The 23,136-nt window shown below is 35.9% G+C and overlaps 1 non-coding gene across 1 annotated transcript; it reads right to left on the bottom strand.

Moving 5' to 3' along the window:
- Nucleotides 1-20,322: 20,322 nt before the first annotated feature.
- Nucleotides 20,323-20,429, bottom strand: LOC141694100 (small nucleolar RNA R71). The gene has a single exon (XR_012563429.1). It is a non-coding gene; the product is annotated as a small nucleolar RNA R71 (small nucleolar RNA).
- Between the last annotated feature and the right edge of the window lie 2,707 nt (nucleotides 20,430-23,136).

The following is a 23,136-nucleotide window of genomic DNA, read 5'->3' on the forward strand; positions in this document are numbered from 1 at the left end:
ATCTCCGACGTATTAGGATGAAGTTGGCGAGCGCAAGCTGATTGGCTCAGACTAGTCCAACAAATGAAAGAGAAAGTGGAAGTTATTCGCAAGAGGCCGGTAGCTGCTCAAGATCGGAAAAGGAAGTATGTGGACTAGAATCGAAAGGATATACTACTCGAACCCGGAGAAAAAAGTTTTGTTAAAGATATCTCCGTGGAATGGTTTATCTAGATTTGGAAAGAAAAGAAAGTTGAGCCCCAAATATATTAGGCCATTCGAAGTATTAAAGCGATTTGAAAAAGTGGCACACTAGTTAGCGTTACCCCCACAAATGCAACATCTTCATAACGTGTTTCACATCTCTCTTCTAAGGAAGTATAATATGGATGCTAGCCATGTGATCAAAGTGGATCCAGTGGAAATTCAGCAAGATCTATCTTATATGGAAAAACCTATGCGAATTCTAGATTGAAAAGAGAAAGCACTTAGAAATAAAGTGGTAACATTAGTTAGGGTTTTTGTGGAGAAATCCTAAAGTCGAGGAATCAACTTGGGAATTAGAAAGTGAAATGCGAGAAAAGTATCCCCATCAATTCATTTAGACTAGATTTTGAGGACAGAATCCTTTTATGGGGTAGATTGTAGTGACTGGGATTTTCATGATGTATTTATATGAATAGAATAAAGTTTTGTGTTATAAGTGTGGATTATGTGGATTTATGTATGTAAAATAAAATATTAAATGATTTTATGGGTTATTGGTCATTGTTGTAAAAGAGTAAATGGGAATGTAACATAATTCATTCCAGTTTGATGAGTCAGCTAAGGGCTTAAGCTGTTGTTGTCTTGTCGTCAAGTGGAACGGGACCGGTTATTCAAAAGACGGATTAAAAGAGAATTATATGCTAAAGTGTATTGAATCGAATTTTGGTGCCTAGTGTTATGTGAATATGTGTTATTTGTGAGTACGTGTATAAATTGTGAATTCGTGAGCTTTTACATGTTTTAAAAAGGATTTATTTGCTTTAAATAAGGATTTAATGATCCTTACGTATTTTTATAAAGTTATAAAAATGTGATCAAGGTGCGAGATTTGTTTTATTATCTCTAAAATAGTCCAAGGGACTTTTTAAAAATGATAGTTGGATTAATTTTAATGATCTGATATTTTAAAATGATTTTATGGAGTTTATTTCTATCATTTGGGATTTATTTGTAAAATCCTTAGATATTAATTCGTTCACTCAGAAATTATTTTGAAAATATGGGAGAAGAGATAATTTCAGGCTCATTACTTTAAAAATAGAATTTGTAATATTTTCTGATTTTATAAAGATGTTTTTATATTTTACAAATAGAGAATTATTGCTTTTTGAGAGAAAAGAAAACAAAATTCAAGAAATTAAATGACAAATGACCATTTTCCACTTATATATACCCCTCCTTCCTCCCCCACCTTCTTCCTCTCTTCTTCTCTCGGCTCTCTCTCTCTCTCTCTCTCTCTCTCTTTCTTTCTCTCTCTCTCTCTCTCTCTCTCTCTCTCTCTCTCTCTTACATGCAAATTCATAACCATGTTAGTTTTCAAATATTTTACCACCAATCTTAACCATTTCTAATCCTCTATCACTACAACCTTTGCATGTAAATCTTAAGTAAGTTTTTCAAAACCCTCTCTTTGATTATATCCAAGAATAATACAATTTCTTGGTGTATGTTTATAAGGGTGTGCAATATATTAGTCGAGATAGATTATGTGAATTAGAGGGTCAAAATTTGAAGGGGGCCCGTGCATGGGCACCGTCGAGTTCGACCACCACCGGCCATGACCAAATGGGAGCCGGTTGGTATGTGAAAATTTGATTTTTGAACTAATTTAGTGTAAATAGGATGAGATATGGAGTGCATGTTACTTGTTTAGGTTACTTGAGTTCTTGGTTTTTAAATCAAGTTTTATACTTAAAAGTTTGGATATAATGACTATTGGTAGTTGTTTATGTGATTAGTTGAATAAAGTGTTAATGCATGTCACTAAATTTTGATGTATGTTATTAAAATTGGATGCATGTTGATTTTCTAAGTTTCATTCGGTTTTCCTACATGTTTTTTGTTCAAATTTTTGATAAAAATGCAAGGGAATGACTTTGAAATGTAATTGATTTTTAGAAGTATGCATGTAAGTGTTAAGTGGTTGCATATTGATTATGTTTGATTTTGTCGTGATGTTTTGGTTTGAATTTTTATTAATAAAAGGGGAGAAAGAGTTGCTTATCAAGGGTAATTGATGTTTAAGTGATATAAGAATAATCGGATTGAGATTTATAAAAACTAAGGATTTTTGCATGTTAAAATTGTGAGTTTAGGTCGAATTAGGGAACCTTTTGGTTTGAATTTTTATAAAAAAATGGTGAAAAAGAATTATTTTAAGGATTATAAGGATTAACTCATGATTTGGATTATTAATAAAGTATGCATGATAGTTGTTAAGAAGATTATGTGTTATTTGGTTTGAATATTCTAAATTCGAATTGTATACGAAGTGTGTTAATCATTAAGATGATCGTAAGAATTTGTATTCAGTTTTAAAAGAACTAAGGATTCGAGTCTTTTATTGTAGCTTTGACTTGTTATGCTAAGTCATTAGTTGTTAATTGTATATTGATTGGTTGAGATGATAAGGGTAAGCGTGGTACGAATACGTCATGCCCGATTAGCGAGAAAGAAGTATATAGATAAGTATAAGAGGTCTAATTGATAAGACCTAATAAGATTCAGTGTCGGATTATGAGACTATGTGTTTACTTGCTATATCTAAAGTATTGAGATGGTTGGTGATATAGAGAGTATAAGGGTATATCTTATTATGTGCTACGTGTTATGCATGTGTATATAAGATAAGTGTTTATCGCGTTGGGGTAGAAGTGAGACGTTCTGAGAATGTCCGGAATTGAACAAGTCCCAAATTATGGTTCTGTTTTGAATTGTAGATTCAGATAGCAGAGGCATTCAGGCTAGTAAAAGGAAGGAAATCTTCGGTTGCAGTAGCTCAGGTTCCATTAAACATGAAAGCTTTTTGAGGCAAGTAACTATGCCTTCTATTATGAATTGATTACAGAAATATTATTTTTGATGCCATGATAGAGTAAAGGATTCTTGTGAAACTTTTTATTGATTCCTATGAAAACCTTATTATTGTCCCTTGCGATAAATCTGTTATCAAGACATGTGATGAACCCTAATAGTAACCCCTTTGTTTCAAGTACGTATACCATATCCTTATATTTTGTTAACTTATGATCATAAAGAGAGCCATATGAACTTTTCATATGTTATATCCAGTAAACCGAGATCCCCTGATATCCTTTATGCCATGTTACGTATCGTTCTTTGGAACTATCCTTATTGCGAACTTATACACTTGTTCAACGTTTGATCAATATCTTTAGCTTATGATCACTGCTTATTCTCGATTTGTTCACTTTCTTTAAATTCTTAAATTGGACTTAAGAATGACTTTCGAGTTGAAAGAGTCCAAATGATTTCATTTATTGGTAATGTTAAAACTGAATTTAGATAAACTTTCTTGTATTCCAACACAAAGGTTTTCCAAATGAATTCCTTGAGTATTGGATAGAGATGTAAGAGACTAGTGGGACTAGTCCAGTCATATAAGAGGCTAGCGGGGCTAGTCCAATATAAGGCTGAAATAATGTCATAGGTACCTTAATGACCGGATGGAGGTCAATACGGGCTGATCACTCGTATTACATTTAAAATATGGATATTCCAACCGAGGGTTCTTTATTTTTTTTATAAAAGAGGAAATTGTATATATTTGATAAAGCAATTTGCTCAATTTACTTGAAATGAAACAGAATGACTAGTATCTTCTTTAAAGTTAAGAAACTTGGTCGAGAACCCTGTCACTTTACTTTGTTGTTGATTCTCAAAGCTCGAATGATTGCTTCCTTTGAAATGAGAAACTCCGTGAGAACCCCGTTATTGATTATGATGAATGTCGGCTTTCTTCCAGACTTTGTGTGATGGCCTCAACTCTGGGGTTAGAGGCTAACGTCACTAAAATATAATAAACCACAATATAAACTACAACTTTAACATTATTATATCAACACGACCCTAAAACCAAGATCTGATACAGGTTCAAGTATTATTTAGGTTACAAAAATACAACTAGCTTATTCCACAAGCCTGACACTCTAATTTATTACAGCAACTCATCAAACCTCATGGTCTGATACAAACTACCTCAGAGGAGCCAGGACCGGAAGGGGCTGTGACTCTATTTTGCCAAGGTCTGATAGGTCTTCTAGGCATCTGTAATATATATATATATATATATACCCGATCCGTTTTAAAAAAACGGGTTTTTTAAATTCCGGATAATTCCCGGCCCGATGGGCTTTTTGGGCAACTCTAATCCTTTTTCCTCCAATATTGGGCTCTTTTCGTACCAAATATGGTACGATATGCCCTATATATATATACAAAACAAGCTGCAAGGGTGAGTAATCAATTGCTCAATAGTACCACTATATGAATAACAAATAATAGTGTATTAAAATATTTATTGGAACAGAAATCATAGCTTATTTACAAAAACAAGTAAAACAGATATAAACTGGATATCACCAACTACCATGCTCTGTAAAACGTATCATCAGTTGTGTATTGTGTGAATACCAGAGTCCAATTTTGGCATGCTACTTTCATTTCTAAATCCACTGTTACATTACAGGAAACACAAGTCATTTATTTCGTTACGGGAAACACAAAACCAAAATCAGATATATATTGGATGAATCCTACGGACATCTGATTAGTTTATCCAACCACAAACCTGTTCCGGAACTCAGAGACTAGCTAGGTCTTTGGCACGTTGGACTAAGCGGTTCAAAAAGGCCCCCAACCAACTTAGCCTCTTACGCAAACCCGTTATGCCGTCACGGGCCTCTTATGTAACCATCCAATATCTGATCCGTTTATCCAGTTTTTAATATCACTTATACTTATCTCTTTTAAAACAGTAATATCATGGCACACTTTCCAAAACCTTTCCAATTTTATTCACAATTTAGAGATAGGCATTTTCAAAATTTACTTTTTCCCCAAAACAGTATTTTAGTAAGATAATCTTCAAATATGGGAGGGGAATACGTAACTTAAAACATTCTTTTCCACTGGGGGAATAAAACAACAGTATATTCATATATGCTGAATCATAAAAGAATGGTCAGAGGTACTTGCCTTTTGAAGCTTTTCAACTAACACTAGCTCGACTTTAAACCAATTTTAACTTTCGAGTCCTTCGACTTGAACCTACAGAATCAAAACATCCTAAGTAAGATGACCAGTTATGCTTGACATATCCTCGCTAAACACTTTACCCGAACGATAGAAATTTATGACTCGTACTTATACGTATTAATATAATACATGTAACAATCAGGGTTCATTTAGTATTTATTTATAAATATATACGCTTGACTTGTATTTCGTATTTAAAATAATTTTTCAGAAAATTTGGACAGCGACTCCTCTGTTTATAAGCCTACCCGTCGAAACATAATCGACGCCAATTCCCAACAAATCACAATCCACAATTTACGCCTCGATACGACTCGTAATACAAATATTTATTTACGTTCCGAAAATAGTTTCTATGAATTATTTTATTTGTTTTATCTATTTAGAACTCAGAACGTATAATCACCGTCCACCGTTGACTCACCGAAGTTCATCGTCAACGGCGGTAAAATTTTGCGGGTACCCGATTAAATTTCGGGTTTCCAACGTGAAATTCGACCGATTATTTTTAAAATCATTTCTGCAAGAAATATAATTTAATATCATGAATTTTTAATCAATAATTCCCTGCAGAAAAAGGGAATAAAAATTAAAATTATAGCAATCAAATCCAACTGCAAAAATTCGGCTCAACACCAGGCCCAACAGAAATAGGCCCAAAATAATGAACACAACACAGTCGCACAAACACACTACACAGTCACCACCACACACACACGCCACCTCGCACACAAAACTCACACACACACACAGTTACACGCACACACACACAACTATACCCACACACAATCACAAAAACACACACACAATCACGAACACACAAAAACATATATGTATATACACATGCGATTGAACCCGAACAAGCCACAGAAAACCAACCGGAAAGAGGGGAAACGGCGGCTCACCAGAAGAGGAGGGAAAAAGGAACACGAATAGAGGAAAGAAAAAGAAGCAGAGAGAGAGAGATTTGTGAGAGAGAGCAAAGAGACTCGAGAGGGAGAGAGTAGAGATCGAAGAGAGGGATGGAAGAAAGGAGATGACAACCTCTGTTCTTATCAGTTAAAATTTATTTTTAGAACACCTGGCAATTGAATTATAGTATGCTGCCACGAATCAAACAAATAAACCGAATGCTTACATGTTTCTTGAAATATAATCTGTTCTGAAATTCACAATTTATCGAACTGTTGAGTTGCATTTATGACACTTTATATTGCTCTAATAAGCTTTGGATTGATACATTTGTACTCAAGTTGTTAAGTGTTTTAACGTGTTTTCTAGTGTTTTTGCATTTCAGGCATTATCTAGGTAATCAGGTGAATTAGCATTGTTTTGGTGCTAATATAGTGTCTAGGTGGTGTTAGAATAAAAGCTTGCGAAGACCGACTCGAATCTGCAAGAAAAATGGAAAAAGTCAATTTTGGCATAAGGCCAGCGCGCCCGCGCTGAACAAGCGCGTGACCACGCCGAAGTACAGGAAGGCAGTGCGCCCGCGCTGATGAAGCGCGCGGCTGCGCCGTGTGGGGATAATAAAATCTTGATTCTATTGCAATTCTATTTTCTGGATTCCTGGGCTGATTGGACTGCTATATATTGATAACTCAAGATCATTTTTTAATAAGGAGACTTACCAGAGCACAAGGAGAAGATGACAAGAGACCTATACTCTTGTTTGTACTTTGTTTTATTTATTCGTTATAAAGACTACGTTTTATATACCATTATTTCATCGGAACCCACATTGATGATGAGTCCGATTATGGGCTAATCGTTTTCGTGGGGTTCTAGCGGATTTATTTATGGATTTCTTTAGTTAAATTATTTGATGCCTTAGTATGTGGTGATTGTATGATTTCCTAGTAATAGTTGTGCATATTCGTCTTATGAGCATTGCGAACTTATAAGATAGTGTGTTAATTCTTAATGAAGTGAAAGTGAATTTAAGGATTTAGAACTTTCCATGATAGCATAGGTTCTTTTATTGTCATGCATGATTCGTAGATAATTTTAACCATCTTACTTGCTTTGTGTAATCAAGATAGATAACTTGTGCTTAAACTGTTATGTTGTCAAATTATATAGACATATAGGGTCTCAATATAATTGGTGTCTATTCAACTTCTATCTTTTTTGTGGATGTCTGGTAGTATGGTACTCGCACAACGAAAGTTGGCGTTTATCAGTTCCGTGTTATCTGATTATTGTCATCGCCATTGCATGCTAAGGTTAAGATCAGTAAGGCTATTGAATGACGTATTTAATGAAGTTAAAATCTCATGTTTGTCATACTTATTTGTTAGGTCACACAACACTGTGGAAGGGGGTTGAATACGGTGTAGAATACAATCAAATCGATTTCGAACACAAGTAACAGTAAATAAATAAATTCGATATAATAAACTCTGTTACAATGGAACTGTTCTCTCTCAGTGATGAACAAAGATTACGAGAGCTGCTAGGTTATAATGTATGATCTTCTCGATAATGATAACACATATAGTGTAAACCTATGTCTGTGTTTATATAGTACACAGTTACAAGATAACTTCTAATTGATATGGAATATAATTCTATCTCCTAAAATATATCAGTCAGATATCTTATACAACTCTTTAAGTCCTCTAACTCTTTCCATGCATATCTTCTTTTATATTAGTCTCGATCTCCTTTCCTATAAATAAGCTTCCTTCCTTAACTGTTAGTCCTCCCGTACGTAAGTTCTGATATCCATCTTCTGATATTTATCTTCTGATAATCTAAGTCCTGATATCCTTAAGTTCTGATTTCCAGTAAGTACTAATTTCAGTAAGTATTGATATTTCCTGTTTGTTAAGATCTAAAAACTAAACATGAAACATATTAGACATTACATCTCAAATATATCTAACAATCTCCCCAACTTGTAAATTGTGCAAAAATATACAAGTTAATTGATTTGATGATGTCAAAAACATTTAAGTTCAAATGGAATAAGAGTTTAATAAGACTATTAACTACAACTTACAGTCCTTGTAGCTTTACCAACTTCACTAGATCAATCTAAATCCATAATGATTCTTAACAAAATCTCTTACAAGCTTATCTTCATCTTTCCTCAGAAATTCAACTGACTATGCTTTGACCTGCATCAATTCTTCATCTTTACTATCACCAATTGGATAAATGGTTGTTCTGAGAGCTTGAATTGATGTTCTTTCAAGTCCATCACCAAGTCTGATAACTCTAGGATGTGAAGAGTTTTCATTATAACATAAGCATTTTCCTTTCAGAATAACTTCCACCTTAGTAGAATTCTTCAGCATAGGAATTTCTCTTCCATCATCTTCAGTAATCATTGGTATATACTGAGAAGTCTTTGTACCAGAGATTCTAAATAGATCTCTTATAGCCTTCAAAATGTATTATGACCATCTTCTTATAACATCAGATTTTACTTCCAGAAGATAGTGAATATGTTGAAATTCTCTGACAGACTTCTTTAGCACATCAGTATCAGCTAGTCTGTAAGTTAATCCATCATAGAGAAATAAAATCAATTTCTCCTTTAGTTTTTCCTTATCATGAGCATCTATCACGATTTGAGCAGACAGCACTTTGTCAAGGTGCTTTTGTTTGATTTGTTCATATGGTTTGTCTGTCAACATGAAAGGATCTCTTAGAGTAACTTCTACTCCTGTTTGTATCTTCTCCTCATCAGAACCTAATCCAGCTTTATCTCTAGGTTGCTTGGATCTCAATCCAAATGTTGCGAGTTGACTCATCATAAGGTTGGATTTTGGTTCAATTGGAGTAGCTTTCTTCCATAACAGCTTCTTCTTATCAGCAATTGTCATCTTTTCCAAATTAACTTGATCAGAATTTGTTGTTTCTTCTGTAGCTTGTTGTTCTTTATTCTGAACAACTTGAGCAATGTCAGAGGTTGTTTTAGATTCTTCAATTATTTTTCTTCTCTTCAGAATTTGAACAGTTTCATCTTCTATCAAATCATCATCATGCACTATAGTTTAATAGACTGGAATGGAAGAACTTATCTTTTTCTCAATTTTTAAAGGTTCACCAACCTTTTCTTTTCCTTTTGACCTAGGATCAATCTCAGTTTGTGATCTAGTCTTGGACTTTGAAGTCTCAGAATTTGACTTTTCCCTGATCACAATGCCTTTTTCCTTAGGCCTTGGAGGTTTCTTTGCATCAGAAGCTTTAGACTTAAGATTTGTCTTCTCAGCAGCAAATCTAGCTTATTCCTCCTTGAGAGTTTCCAAATCCATTCCTAGATTTTGTTTCAGAAATAATCTTCTAGCTATCTCCTCATCAAGTGTCCGGATTTTAGGATTTTTATAATCAACAGTAGTATGCTTCCCCTTTAGCTTCAGAGTTTGTAAAAACTTCTGAGAGTCTTTAGATCCTGACTGAATCAGAATATCAGAACTTGACATCAGACTTTGTTTATCAAAACTTGACTTCAGACTTTTAGCATTCACAACATCAGAACTTAACTTGTTCTGTGTAGAAGGTTTTCCTTGAACTTTTCTTTGACCTCTACTCTTATCAGAGTTTCCCTGGTCATCACTTTTGTCATCCTTTTTCTTCATTATTTCAGTAGGTGAGCATTTGGACTTAACTACCTTCTCCCCCTTTTTGGCATCATCAGGAAGTAAGAGAGAAAGAAGAAGTTCAACTGAAGATTGGATTTATTCCAATTGAGCCTTCTGAGAAACTTGGTTTGCCAGGACCTCAGCAATTTGGGCATGTTGCTTCTCTTGAATCTTCTCAATGGCTTCAATTTTCTCAAGAGTAGGTCTGATATATCTACTCTTGTCAAGCTTAAGCTGTAGATCTAGCTTATCAGTATGTTCCTTTAGTGTATCAACCTTTTCATGAGTTTAAGAATGTAGACCTTGAAGATGTTTGGTAGATAGAGCAGTGATCTTGAGTTGTGTCTTTAAATCAGCATTTGTGAGCAACTCATCAGCTTTAGCAATATGCTCTGTCAGAATGTTAGAACTTGGAATAAATTCAGCATCATTCCACTCCTTGGTCCACTCCACACCTCTGTGAGTATCCTCCCAAGGAATAGGTGCTTCCTTTTTAACAAATTTCTTCACCAATTCTTCCTTTCCTAGTATAGGAACTGGAGTCTCAGCAGAAACACTGTCTTCAGAACTTGAGGAAGACTCATTATGTTCTAACAGCACAATAGTGTGTGAAGCAACTGGAGATTCATGAATAGCTTCATTTAAATTCATAACATCAGAATTTATCTCCAGAGCTGGTGTAGTTGATGTAGATGGTATCTCAGCATTTAAAATTGAAAAATGAGTTGGAGTTTGCTGAGCATCTGTAGATGGAGCTTCCAGATAAAGAACATTTGGTATATTCAAATTATGAATATCTATTTCAGAATTTTCAGTTTGTTCTTTGGCATCATCTGTAGCTTTAATAGGTGTGACAGGAGGGGTTACAACTGTATCATTAGTAGTGTGTTTGGTTTGAGCTGGAAGGGCTATAATGATAATCGGTTCTTGAGATCAGAGATTCCTGATCCCCTTCCTCAGCTTCTTTAGTATCTTCTGATAGAGCCTTAGCCAAGTACCTCCTAGACTTCATTTTCTTCAATCTCCTTGCCAATGAAGGAGTTAATTCAACAGTAACAGAACTTACAGATTTCTTTCTTTTCAAAGTATCAGAACTGTGAGCTGCTATTTCTATCTGAGAAGTAACATTCTCAGCTTCAACTATCACAGGTTCTGATGCATGAACCCGTGCTTCAACTGTTTCCTCAAATCAAAAAAAAAATTATTATTGACCATAATTGTGATCAAAACATTCATCAAAGGATAAAGTTTAAATAGATGAAGTAAAGATTAACAAATTCCAATTAGAACATGCATAGTCACATAATATGAGAGAAACAGAGACTAAATCTTGCAATTAAGGGAAATTTCATTAATATATCAAACGAGTACATTTCATGAAATTTATAGATTACATGCCAAAATTACAAAATAGTCCTAGTCTAAGAATCTTAACATCAACAGCCTTAGTCCTAGTCTCAGAAAACCTATCGACTAGTTCCTCCTGCTGCTAACAAAGAGTATTGCAAGATGGATGATCCGTTCTTGCTGAAGGAGAGCCTCTCTCCTTTCTTCTTCCAATCGATCAAGATGGAGCGGATAGTCCATCGAAAAGAACAAGATGTCTGTGTGAACCTCTTGTAGAACAGAGTTCCAGAGATCTTCAGGAATGGCGGAGACATGCCACTCCTGTTGCCAGTCATCACAACTCAACTCTATATTGAAAGTTTCATAGTTCACGAACAAGTTGAAAAAACCATTTTTGTTTATGAAGAAGAAAAATCATGAGAATTAAAAGAGAGAGTGAGTTTGTGAGAAAATGGAAGATGATTTGGCTGGGATGAATAGTCGGTTTAAATAGCCAATGGAATACCAAGGTACGCAAGGACTGTTTAACGAGTAAGAAAAACAATAATGATGCCTCGTCTCCCTAGACCGATGTGTAATAATAACAGTCAGTAAAAAGTTAAAGCAAGAGTTAATGAACACGTAAAATAAACAATAATTACTGTGTATATGTAGTTTTTCAAGACAAACACGTTTACCACTAACCCATAATGATTATGACTATTTTTATCTTACCCAAATATATTCTGATTTGACATGACTGTTTCAGTTTTTATCACAAATAAGTCAAGTAAAGAAAAATGTCACATAAGCATCAAGGATTCCATCAGGATTTAATATCAGAACCTAACTTATATCATTTTTTAACACTCATCAGAATATGGCTTCTGAACTCAAAAAGTGAATATCTGACTTGTTTTATTCAGAGTTTAATCATTGGAACTTCCATCAGAACTTGTCCTCAGAATTTATGCAAATGACATTTAACTGTTTGTCAAAAACAACTTAATCACCACAGTAATTTTCATCATTCATATGGAGTGAAAGTGTGTGCATTCAGCAGAATATCATATAAAGATTAAAGTCTGATAAACTTCAGTACATCTTATAAATAAGGCATAACTAAGAAAAGTGCTTAAAATCTGTCATCAATCATGAAGTCTACTATAGAACAAATTTATGCAAGAGTTCACCTCAACTGTTTGTGCTCATTTTATGCATCTTTTGAAATTCCTTTTTACAGTGGCTTCTCAGTGTAAGTGAGTCACGACTGCTTATCAGAATTTATGCTGTTGTCAGAGTATTTCTTTAGTAATCAGAGGATGTGAAAAGTCACGAAAAAAATTTATTTGCTTTTCTAATGCATATTACTTAATACCAGTAATGCACTTGGGTCTTCCCTTCCACATATTTACTATAGATCTCAAAGGCGTACCTGACTTTTCTTTTCTTTTCTTTTCTTTTGATAAGTGAGGCTTATCAGTATTTAGTTCATTCTTAAGATTTACTCACATCAGAATCTAACTGATAAGAAGCAAGAATCTAGTTTGTGACTTAGTAATAAGATACATAAAGTAAACTTGACTAAGCTCAACATCAGAATTTGCTTGTGTTAATGAGTTTCCACATAAACAACTAATTCAAACATGGGATTTCTAGTATGTTAAAGACTACTAGGTCATCATCTAGCACAGTTATCCTCATTGGATTGAATAGTCACAGAACATTCAAAACACTATCATATTTTAAAGATCCACATCAGATAACAATCATTATTTAATGAATTTCAATTAAAGAACAGATTTAATGAAAATAAGACAATCTGTAAACACTGATCATAAAGTCCGATGCATGAGAACAAAAACTAAGCAGATTTAGAGAAAGAACCTGAAACCATTCCTAGTTCATTTACCAGTCTTGTAAAAGTAGCTTCACATAATGGTTTTATGAAGCTATCTTCTAGTTATTGATCTGATGGAACAAAATGCAATTCCACTATACCTTCCATCACAGGTTCCCATATGAAATGGTACCTAATGCTGATGTGCTTTGTCATTGAGTGTTGAACTGGATTACCTGTCATAGCAATAGCACTTTGATTATCACAGTAAATAGGAATTGTAGAAAATTGTAACCCATAATCCAGTAACTGATTCTTCATCCAAAGAATTTGTGCACAACAGCTTCCTGCAACAATATATTCTGCTTCTGTAGTTGATGTGGAAATTGACTTCTATTTCTTGCTAAACCAAGAAACCAATCTGCCTCCAAGAAATTGGCAGCTTCCATTAGTGCTTTTCCTGTCTATTTTGCATCCTGGAAAATCTGCATCTGAGTAACCTATTAGCTTAAAATCTGATTCTCTAGGATACCACAATCCCAGAATAGCTGTACCCTTAAGGTACTTGAAAATTCTTTTCACATCTATTAAGTGAGGTTCTCTTGGATCAGCCTAAAATCTTGCACAAAGACAGGTAGCATACATGATATCGGGTCTACTTACAGTTAAATAGAGTAAAGAGCCAATCATACCTCTGTAGTTAGTAATATCTACTGACGAACCAGTATCTTTATCTAACTTGGTTGCAGTGGCCATAGGAGTGGATGCTGTTGAACAATCTTGCATTCCAAACTTCTTCAGTAAATTTCTGGTGTACTTGGATTGATAGATAAAAGTACCTTCTTCATTCTGCTTGACTTGAAGGCCTAGAAAATAACTAAGTTCTCTCATCATACTCATTTATTATCTTGACTGCATTAGCTTTGCAAACCTCTCACAGAGTTTGGCATTTATAGAACCAAATATGATATCATCAACATATATCTGTACCAAAAGTAAGTCATTTCCATGGTTGAGGTAGAACAGTGTTTTATCAATTATACCTCTGTGAAATCCACTTTCCAAAAGGCGCTAAATTCTCATACCATGCTCTAGGAGCTTGCTTAAGGTCATAAAGTGCTTTGTCAAGCCTGTAGACATGATTTGGAAATTTTGAATCTACAAAGCCTTGAGGTTGTTCAACATATACCTCTTCTTCCAATTCTCCATTAAGAAAATCACTTTTCACATCCATTTGAAAGACTTTAAAATTTTTTGAGCAGCATAAGCCAAAAAGATCCTTATGGCTTCTAATCTAGCAACTGGTGCAAATATTTCATCATAATCACTACCCTCCTGTTGAGGGTAGCCTTTAGCAGCCAGCCTTGCTTTATTCCTTGTAATTATGCCATCACTATCAGTTTTGTTTCTGAACACCCATTTTGTGCCAACAACTGATCTATTCTTTGGTCTTGGCACTATGGTCCAGACTTTATTTCTTTCAAATTCATTTAACTCTTCCTGTATTGCTTGCACCCAATCAGCATCTTGAAGAGCTACTTCCACTTTCTTTGGTTCAGTCTGAGATAGAAAAGAATGATAGAGACATTCATTTGATGTTGCAGTTCTAGTTCTGACACCTGCTTCAGGATCTCCAATAATTAAGTCAGGTGTATGTGATTTGGTCCACTTCCTTGCAGATTGAAGTTGACTTCTAGAATTGGATCCTCCCCCATGATCCATGTTATCTCCATCAGCATTTTCTGATGCTCCCCCTGTAGTTATGCTCTTTGAGACTTCAGAATTTGACTTGGATCCTTCAGGATTTGAAGTATCAGAGCTTCCAGAATTATCAGAATTTGGCTCATCAGAACTAGATAAATCAGAACTTAAAGAGCCAGTGACAGGTTCTGATGCTTCTTGAGAGTCTTGAGATGTGGTAGGATCTTCAGCTTGCTCCCCCTGGACAGGTGCATATTCCTTTGGAGTTGTTACCACGGATTCAATGACATCAGTACTTATAGGTTCAGAGTTTAAGTCATCAGAATTTATAGGATCAGAATTTAAGTCTTCATTTTCAAATCTCAGCTGATTGTGATTATTGAAATCTTCAAGTCCAGTAATCTTATTATCATCAAAAGATACATTGATAGATTCCATGACAACCCTTGTTCTTAAATTGTAGACTCTGAAGGCTTTAGTGGAAAGTGGATATCCAACAAAAATTCCTTCATCAGCTTTTGGATGAAATTTTGACAGCTGTTCAGGATGAGTCTTAAGAACAAAACACTTACATCCAAATACATGAAAGTATTTTAGATTTGGCTTCTTTTTCTTCACCATCTCATATGGTGTTTTTCCATGCTTGTTTATGAGTGTTGCATTCTGTGTAAAATAAGCATTCTGCACAGCTTCAGCCCAAAAGTAGGTTGGCAGCTTTGCTTCATCAAGCATAGTTCGTGCAGCTTCAATGAGAGTCCTGTTCTTTCTTTCTACAACTCCATTTTGCTGTGGAGTTCCATGTGCAGAAAATTCATATTTGATTCCATGCACTTTGCAGAACTCTTCCATGATTGAATTTTTTAACTCAATGCCATTATCACTTCTTAGAATTTTAACAGAATCTTTGACCAACTTATCCAACTATATGACATTATCAGTTAGAGTAAATACAGTTTCATTCTTCTTGTGCAAGAAGTACACCCAAGTGTACCTTGTGAACTCATCCACTATAACCATAGCATATTTCTTCTTTGCAATAGACATGACGTTTACTGGACCAAATAGATCAACATGCAATAGGTGATAAGGCTCAAGAATTGATGACTCGGTTTTGCTCTTGAAAGAAGATTTTCTTTATTTTGCCTTTTGACATGAATCACAAAGGCCATCAGGAGCAAATACTGATTTTGGAAATCCTCTCACAAGATCTCTCTTTACAAGCTCATTTATGTTGTTAAAGTTTAAATGAGAGAGTCTTTTGTGCCAATTCCAGGTTTCTTCAATTGATGCTCTACTCAACAGACCGATTGCAGAACCATCAGAAGTTGTTGAAAGTCTGGATTCAAAAATGTTACCATGCCTGTAACCTTTCAGAACCACTTTTCCTGTAGAATTTCTTACAACCTCACAGTGTTCTTCAAAGAAATCCACATGATAACCTCTGTCACAGATTTGACTCACACTTAGCAGATTGTGTTTAAGTCCTGAGATTCAATGATGACATTCCCAAGATTAATACTGCCATATCCCAAAGTTTTTCCCATGTTGCCATCTCCATAAGAAACTTCTGGGCCAGTTTTCTCCACATAATCTGAGTGCAGGGCTTTATTTCCAGTCATATGTCTTGAACATCCACTATCCAGTACTAGGATGTTTTTCCTGTTGCCCTACAATCACAAAGACCAATAATGGTTAGTTTTAAGGACCCATACTTGCATGAATCCTTTGGCCTTTTTAAGTTTGTTAGCATTAGCAGCATATTTAATATCAGAGTTTATGCTTACATGTTGTTTATCAGAACTTATATCAGACTTTGCATCAGACTTTACACTAGAAGGAATTAAAGCAACTTTTTTCAAAGAAGGTTTTATTTGATAATAATCATAGTATAAACTATGATATTCCTTACATGTATAAATGGAATGCCATAAACTTCCACAATGAAAAAAAGGATTTTGTGGCTTAAACCTAACAGACTGACTCTTAACTCCTGACTTAGGAGGTAAAGAGTTTATATTCTTATTCTTCCTGCAAAAAGAAGCAAGATGGTTAGAGTTTCTATAGTTATAACATTTCTTTCTAGGAGCATAAGGAACAGGCATATAATTATTTCTTTTATTCACACCTTCCTTTCCATTCCTATTTTTCCTAGCTGCCTTAATCTTGTTGACATTCCTTATTTCTTTCCGCTTATGCTTAAGCTGCTTCTTTGTCATTAAGCCTTTATTGACTTCAGCTGGTTTATCCTGTTCTAATTTGTTAGAAGTTGACTTCTCCTTAACTTCTATCACAGACTCTTTCATCTTTTCAGAATCAGATTTTACAGTTTTAGCTACAAACTTAAAAGGATTTACCTTTGGCTTAATAGTTTGTTTAACAATAATTTGCTCAATTTTTTCAGTTCCTTTTTCACTTTTATCATCTCCATAACTTAAGCCCTCTTTCCAGTTTCCACTACTTAATAAATTCTGAGTTGTTCTGCCAGAGTTAGTCCAAGTCCTGATAATCTCTTTTTTTTTCTAACTCAGTTTTGAAAGATTTATTCAATTTTAGCAATTCATCTCTAACATAAAAAGCATCATCTCTCTCTTTCTGAGTTTGATGGAACATAACTAACTCTTTTTTTAAATAATCATTCCTTTTCTTATAAGCAAGATTTTTAGAAGTTAATCTTTCACATGTTAAAGTTTGATCTCTGTAGCTAATAAACATGGTTTTAAGATATAATCTCAACTCAGTAATATCATCAGTATGAAATGCATAAGTTGTTTGAGGTACCTTTAATTCAGCAGTTTCAGGGCTGCCATCAGCATTTGCCATTAAAGCATAATCCACCTCATCTTCAGGATCTGAAGAGTCTGTCCAGCTTTTCTTTTTTATGACAAGTTCCTTGCCTTTATCTCTCTTTCCTTTCTTGCAGTCAGGAGATATGTGGCCTCTTTCACCATAATTGTAGCATTTGACTTTTGACTTATCTCCTCTGTCAGACTTTGCACTTTTGCCTTCATACTTTCTGAACCCTTTCTTATCAGTACTTCCACCTTTCTTGAAAAACTTTTTTCCCCTTCTGAATTTCCTGTAGGCTATCTTTGTGATACCCTTCACCATAAGAGCACACAATTTCATCATCTCTTTATCAACATCTATTTCAGGTAAACTTTCAGTTTCTGAATCATCATCATCAGAACTTGATGATTCTGAATTAGATTTTGTGATGAGAGCTTTTCCTTTGCCTTTCTTTGAGACAGCCACTTTGGGGAATTCCTCCTCAGCCTTGAGAGCAACTGTCCTTGACTTTCTCCCTTGTCTCTTGCTTCTTTCATCCATCTCAAGTTCATAAGTCTTGAGCATCTCATAAATTTCATCAAGAGTAGTTTCATCAAGAGCATAGTTGTCTCTTATAATAGTAGCCTTCAAATCCCAACTTTCAGGAAGAGCTAAAAGGAATTTTAGATTTGAAGCTTCAAGATCATATTCCTTGTCCACTTGTGACAGATCATTCAAGAGTTTGACAAACCTGTCATATAAGTCAGTTAATGACTCATCACTTTTTGAGTCAAAGTGCTCATACTCTTGAGTGAGTATAGTCCTCCTGTTCTTCTTGATTGCATCAGTTCCTTGGCATCTTGTCTCCAAAGCATCCCATATCTCCTTTGCAGTCTTGCAATGAATTACCATGTTTGACATGACATTATCAATTGCACTATGCAGCAAATGCCTTACCTTTGCATCCTTGGCAATGGATGAGATATCTTCAGCTGTATACTCACTTTTCTCCTTTGGTATGGTCTTTGATGGCTGATCTGCAACTACAATAGAGAGCTTGGTTGGCTTATGCGGTCCTTCATTTATTCTGTCAAGGTATTCTGGATCTGTAGCTTCCAGAAATATAGCCATCTTCACTTTCCATATGGGGTACTCAAAAGGTCTCAGTATGGGAACCCTAATAGTCTCATATCAACTGTGACACTTTTAAGTTTCTTCAGTTTTAGCGGGCTTGGTTGGATTTTCTACTTCTTCAGACATGATTATTTTGGATCTTTACTATATGTGTGTTAACAGATAGGCTCTGACACCACTTGTTAGGTCACACAACACTGTAGAAGGGGGTTGAATGCGATGTAGAATACAATCAAATCGATTTCGAACACAAGTAACTGTAAACAAATATATTCGATATAATAAACGCTGTTACAATGGAACTGTTCTCTCTCAGTGATGAACGAATATCACGAGAGCTGCTAGGTTACAATGTATGATCTTCTCGATAATGATAACACATATAGTGTAAACCTATGTCTGTGTTTATATAGTACACAGTTACAAGATAACTTCTAATTGATATGAAATATAATTCTGTCTCCTAAAATATATCAATCAGATATCTTATACAAGTCTTTAAGTCCTCTAACTCTTTCCATGCATATTTTCTTTTGTATTAGTCTCGATCTTCTTTCCTCTAAATCAGCTTCCTTAACTGTTAGTCCTCCCGTACTTAAGTTCTGATATCCATCTTCTGATAATCGAAGTCCTGATATCCTTAAGTTCTGACTTCTAGTAAGTACTGATTTTAGTAAGTACTGATATTTCGTGTTTGTTAAGATCTGAAAACTAAACATGAAACATATTAGACATGACATCTCAAATATATTTAACATTATTAATTCAATCTTATTTCTCGAAATTATAAATATTAGTTTAATTCTTAGTTATAAACAACCTCAATTAATTATCATCTTAGCATTGAATAATAACCATACATTGTTGGTTAAGTGTGTGAATTAATTAGTTAACCAATACAGTCTCTGTGGGAACGAACTAGAAAAGATTCTATACTACTTGTGAACTCCTAACTTGTGTGTATTATTAGCGCGTGTTTAGCGACTAACAAGTTTTTGGCGCCGCTGCCGGGGAGTGCAGTGTTAATTGATTGTTTATGTGCTTTCCATCAGTGGTCGTTACAGTTTATTGACTCGGACATTGTTACTTATCTATTTACTTGTCTTATTTCAGGTACTCTAGCGAGGGTGTATGCATACGCGTTCGTGTACTGGTAAGAGAACACTGGATAAAGCCGAGGAAGAAGTTGTAGTAGTTCGTAAAAAAGTTTTTGAGGAAGAAAAGAAGGTAGAAGAAGAAGAGAAATTCGAAAAACCAGTTGTAGTAGCAATGGGAGATCAAGCAGAAAATCTGAAGGCTTTGATGGACTATTCTCAGCCTAAGATTAGAGACATTCAGTCAAGCATCATCAGACCGGCCATCAGGGCTAACACTTTTGAGATCAAGTCAAGCACAATTCAGATGATACAGAATTCAGCTCAGTTTGAGGGTTCTCATACTGAAGACCCCAACATGCACATCATGGATTTCATCGAGATCTGTGACACTTTCAAATTCAATGATGTGACTGAAGACGCTATCAAGCTACGCCTGTTCCCATTCTCTCTGAGGGAAAAGGGTAAGTGCTGGTTACACTCTCTGCCAATAGGATCTATCACCACTTGGGAGGATCATGCGCAAAAGTTTATCACTAAATTCTTCCCCATGGAAAAGACTGCTGCAATCAGGAATGCTCTCATCTAGTTTACTCAGCAGACAGGGGAATCTCTGTGTGAGGCTTGAGATCGATATAAGGAGATGCTAAGGAAGTTTCCACACCATGGCATGCCTAATTGGATGATTATTAATTGCTGTTACAATGGATTGGGTGCTACTTCTAGACCCATGTTTGATGCAGCATCAGGAGGAGCCTTGTGAGCTAAGAGCTACGATGAAGCGTATGAACTTATTGAACTGATGGCTGCTAATGAGTACCAGAATCCTTCCCAGAGACTGACTCATGGAAAAATCACAGGAATTCTGGAGTTGGACGCAGCTACTGCTATCGCTGCCAAACTTAAAGCTTTGACGATGAAGGTGGACATTTTGGCTAATTATGGAGTAAATCAAATCACAAGTGTCTGTGAGCTTTGTGATGGTGCCCATAAGACTGATTAGTGCGCAATTTCTAGTGAATCAGCTCAATTCGTGAGCAACTTGCAGCGATCGCAGCAACCAGCGCCAGCCACCTATCATCCCAACAACCGCAATCATCCTAATTTCAGTTGGAGCAATGCTCAGAATGCGGTTCAACAAACTTATCAGCAGTACCCAGCTAAACAGTACAACCCCCCTGGTTTTCAGCAACCACAATATGCACCTAGACAGCAACTCCAGCTGCAACCAGCGAATAAAAAATCTGAATTATAGGAGTTGAAGCTTATGTGCGAGAGTCAAGTTATTTCTATCAAGACCTTGGAAAATCAAATTGGGAAAATTTCCAATGCCTTGCTAAATCGTCAGCCTGGTACCTTACCTAGTGACACTGAAGTGCCAGGAAAGAGGGAAGCTAATGAGCAGGTAAAGGCAATCACTTTAAGGTCTGGAAAGGTTGCGAATCCGGAACAAACTCAAAAGTTGACTGAAGAAGTTGGTGCTGAGACAAAAGTAGTGCAGCAGGACAAAGAAGTGGAACCAAGGAAGACTACTGTTGTGCACACTCCGCCTGAGGGTAATACATGGGAGAAACAGATCTATCCTCCACCGCCTTTTCCCAAGCAGCTGCAGAAGAAAAAGCCGGAAAAGCAATTTGAGAAGTTTCTGGAGGTGTTCAAGAAACTTCATATCAACATATCTTTCGCCAAGGCTCTCAAACAGATGCCTAGTTATGCAAAGTTTATGAAAGGTATTCTCTCTCGGAAAGTGAAGCTAGATGATTTAAAGATAGTCGCTCTCACGGAGGAATGCAGTGTTGTGCTGCAACAGAAGTTGCCTCCGAAGCTTAAAGATCCAGGAAGCTTCACTATTCCATGTACTATTGGAAAAGTGTCATTTGACAGATGCTTATGTGACTTGGCTAGTATCAATCTGATGTCTTTGTCCATTTTCAAGCAGTTGGATTTACCTGATCCCAAACCGACTTATATGACCTTGCAATTGGCCGACCGTTCTATTACATATCTGCGAGGTATTGTGGATGATGTCTTGGTTAAGGTTGATAAACTCATCTTTCCTTCTGATTTCGTAATTCTTGATTTCGAGGAGGATAAGAAGATTCCCATAATCTTGGGAAAACCTTTCCTAGAGACTGGCCGAACTTTGATAGATTTGCAGAAGGGTGAGCTCATCATGCGAGTTCTGGATCAGGATGTCACTTGTAATGTGTTCAATGCTATGAAATTCCCTACTGATAATGAGGAGTGCTTAAAAGTGGAGTTGGTCGATTCGGTGGTCACATCGGAACTTGATCAATTGCTAAGGTATGATGTCTTAGAAAAAGCCTTATTAGGGAATTCAGATAGTGAAGATGACTAAGGGGAAGAACAATTGCAATATTTGAATGCTTCTCCCTGGAAAAGGAAAATTGATATGCCTTTTGAATCTCTTGGAATGGAGGAATTGAACAAAGCTCCTAAACACCTCAAGCCTTCTATTGAGGAAGCTCCCACTCTTGAGCTTAAGCCCTTACCTGAACACTTGAGGTATGCATTTTTAGGTGATGCATCTACTCTGCCTGTTATTATTGCATCTGACCTTTCAGGTAGTGATGAGGAAAAGCTTTTGAGGATTCTGAGAGAGTTCAAGTCGGCAATCGGATGGATTATAGCAGATATCAAGGGAATCAACCATTCTTACTGTATGCATAAAATTTTGCTAGAGGAAGGTAGCAAACCTACGGTCGAGTAGCAAAGAAGACTTAATCCCATTATGAAGGAAGTAGTGAAGAAAGAAATTCTTAAGTGGCTAGATGCGGGGATCATCTACCCTATCTCTCACAGTTCATGGGTAAACTCGGTTCTATGTGTGCCAAAAAAAGGTGCAATTACTGTGGTAGCAAATGAGAAGAATGAGCTTATTCCTACAAGGACAGTCACGGGGTGGAGAGTTTGCATGGACTATAGAAAGCTAAACAAAGCCACTAGAAAGGATCATTTCCCTTTGCCCTTCATTGATCAAATGCTCGACAGGTTGGCTGGTCATGAGTACTATTGTCTTCTGGATGGATATTCGGGTTACAATCAGATTTGTATCGCTCCAGAAGATTAGGAGAAAACTACCTTCATTTGTCCATTTGGTATACTTTCGCCTTCAGACGAGTTTCTTTTGGTTTGTATGGTGCGCCATCCACCTTTCAGAGATGTATGATCGCCATCTTTTCTGACATGATTGGCCAGAATGTGGAGGTGTTCATGGACGACTTCTCAGTCTTTGGCTATTCTTTTGATGAATGCTTGCAAAATTTTGGGCATGTTCTCAAGAGGTGTGTTGAGAGTAATCTGGTTCTCAATTGGGATAAATGTCACTTTATGGTGCGTCAGGGCATTATTCTCGGGC

Source organism: Apium graveolens, chromosome 10 (genome assembly GCF_009905375.1).
Source record: "Apium graveolens cultivar Ventura chromosome 10, ASM990537v1, whole genome shotgun sequence".
In the NCBI taxonomy this organism is placed as follows: domain Eukaryota; kingdom Viridiplantae; phylum Streptophyta; class Magnoliopsida; order Apiales; family Apiaceae; genus Apium; species Apium graveolens.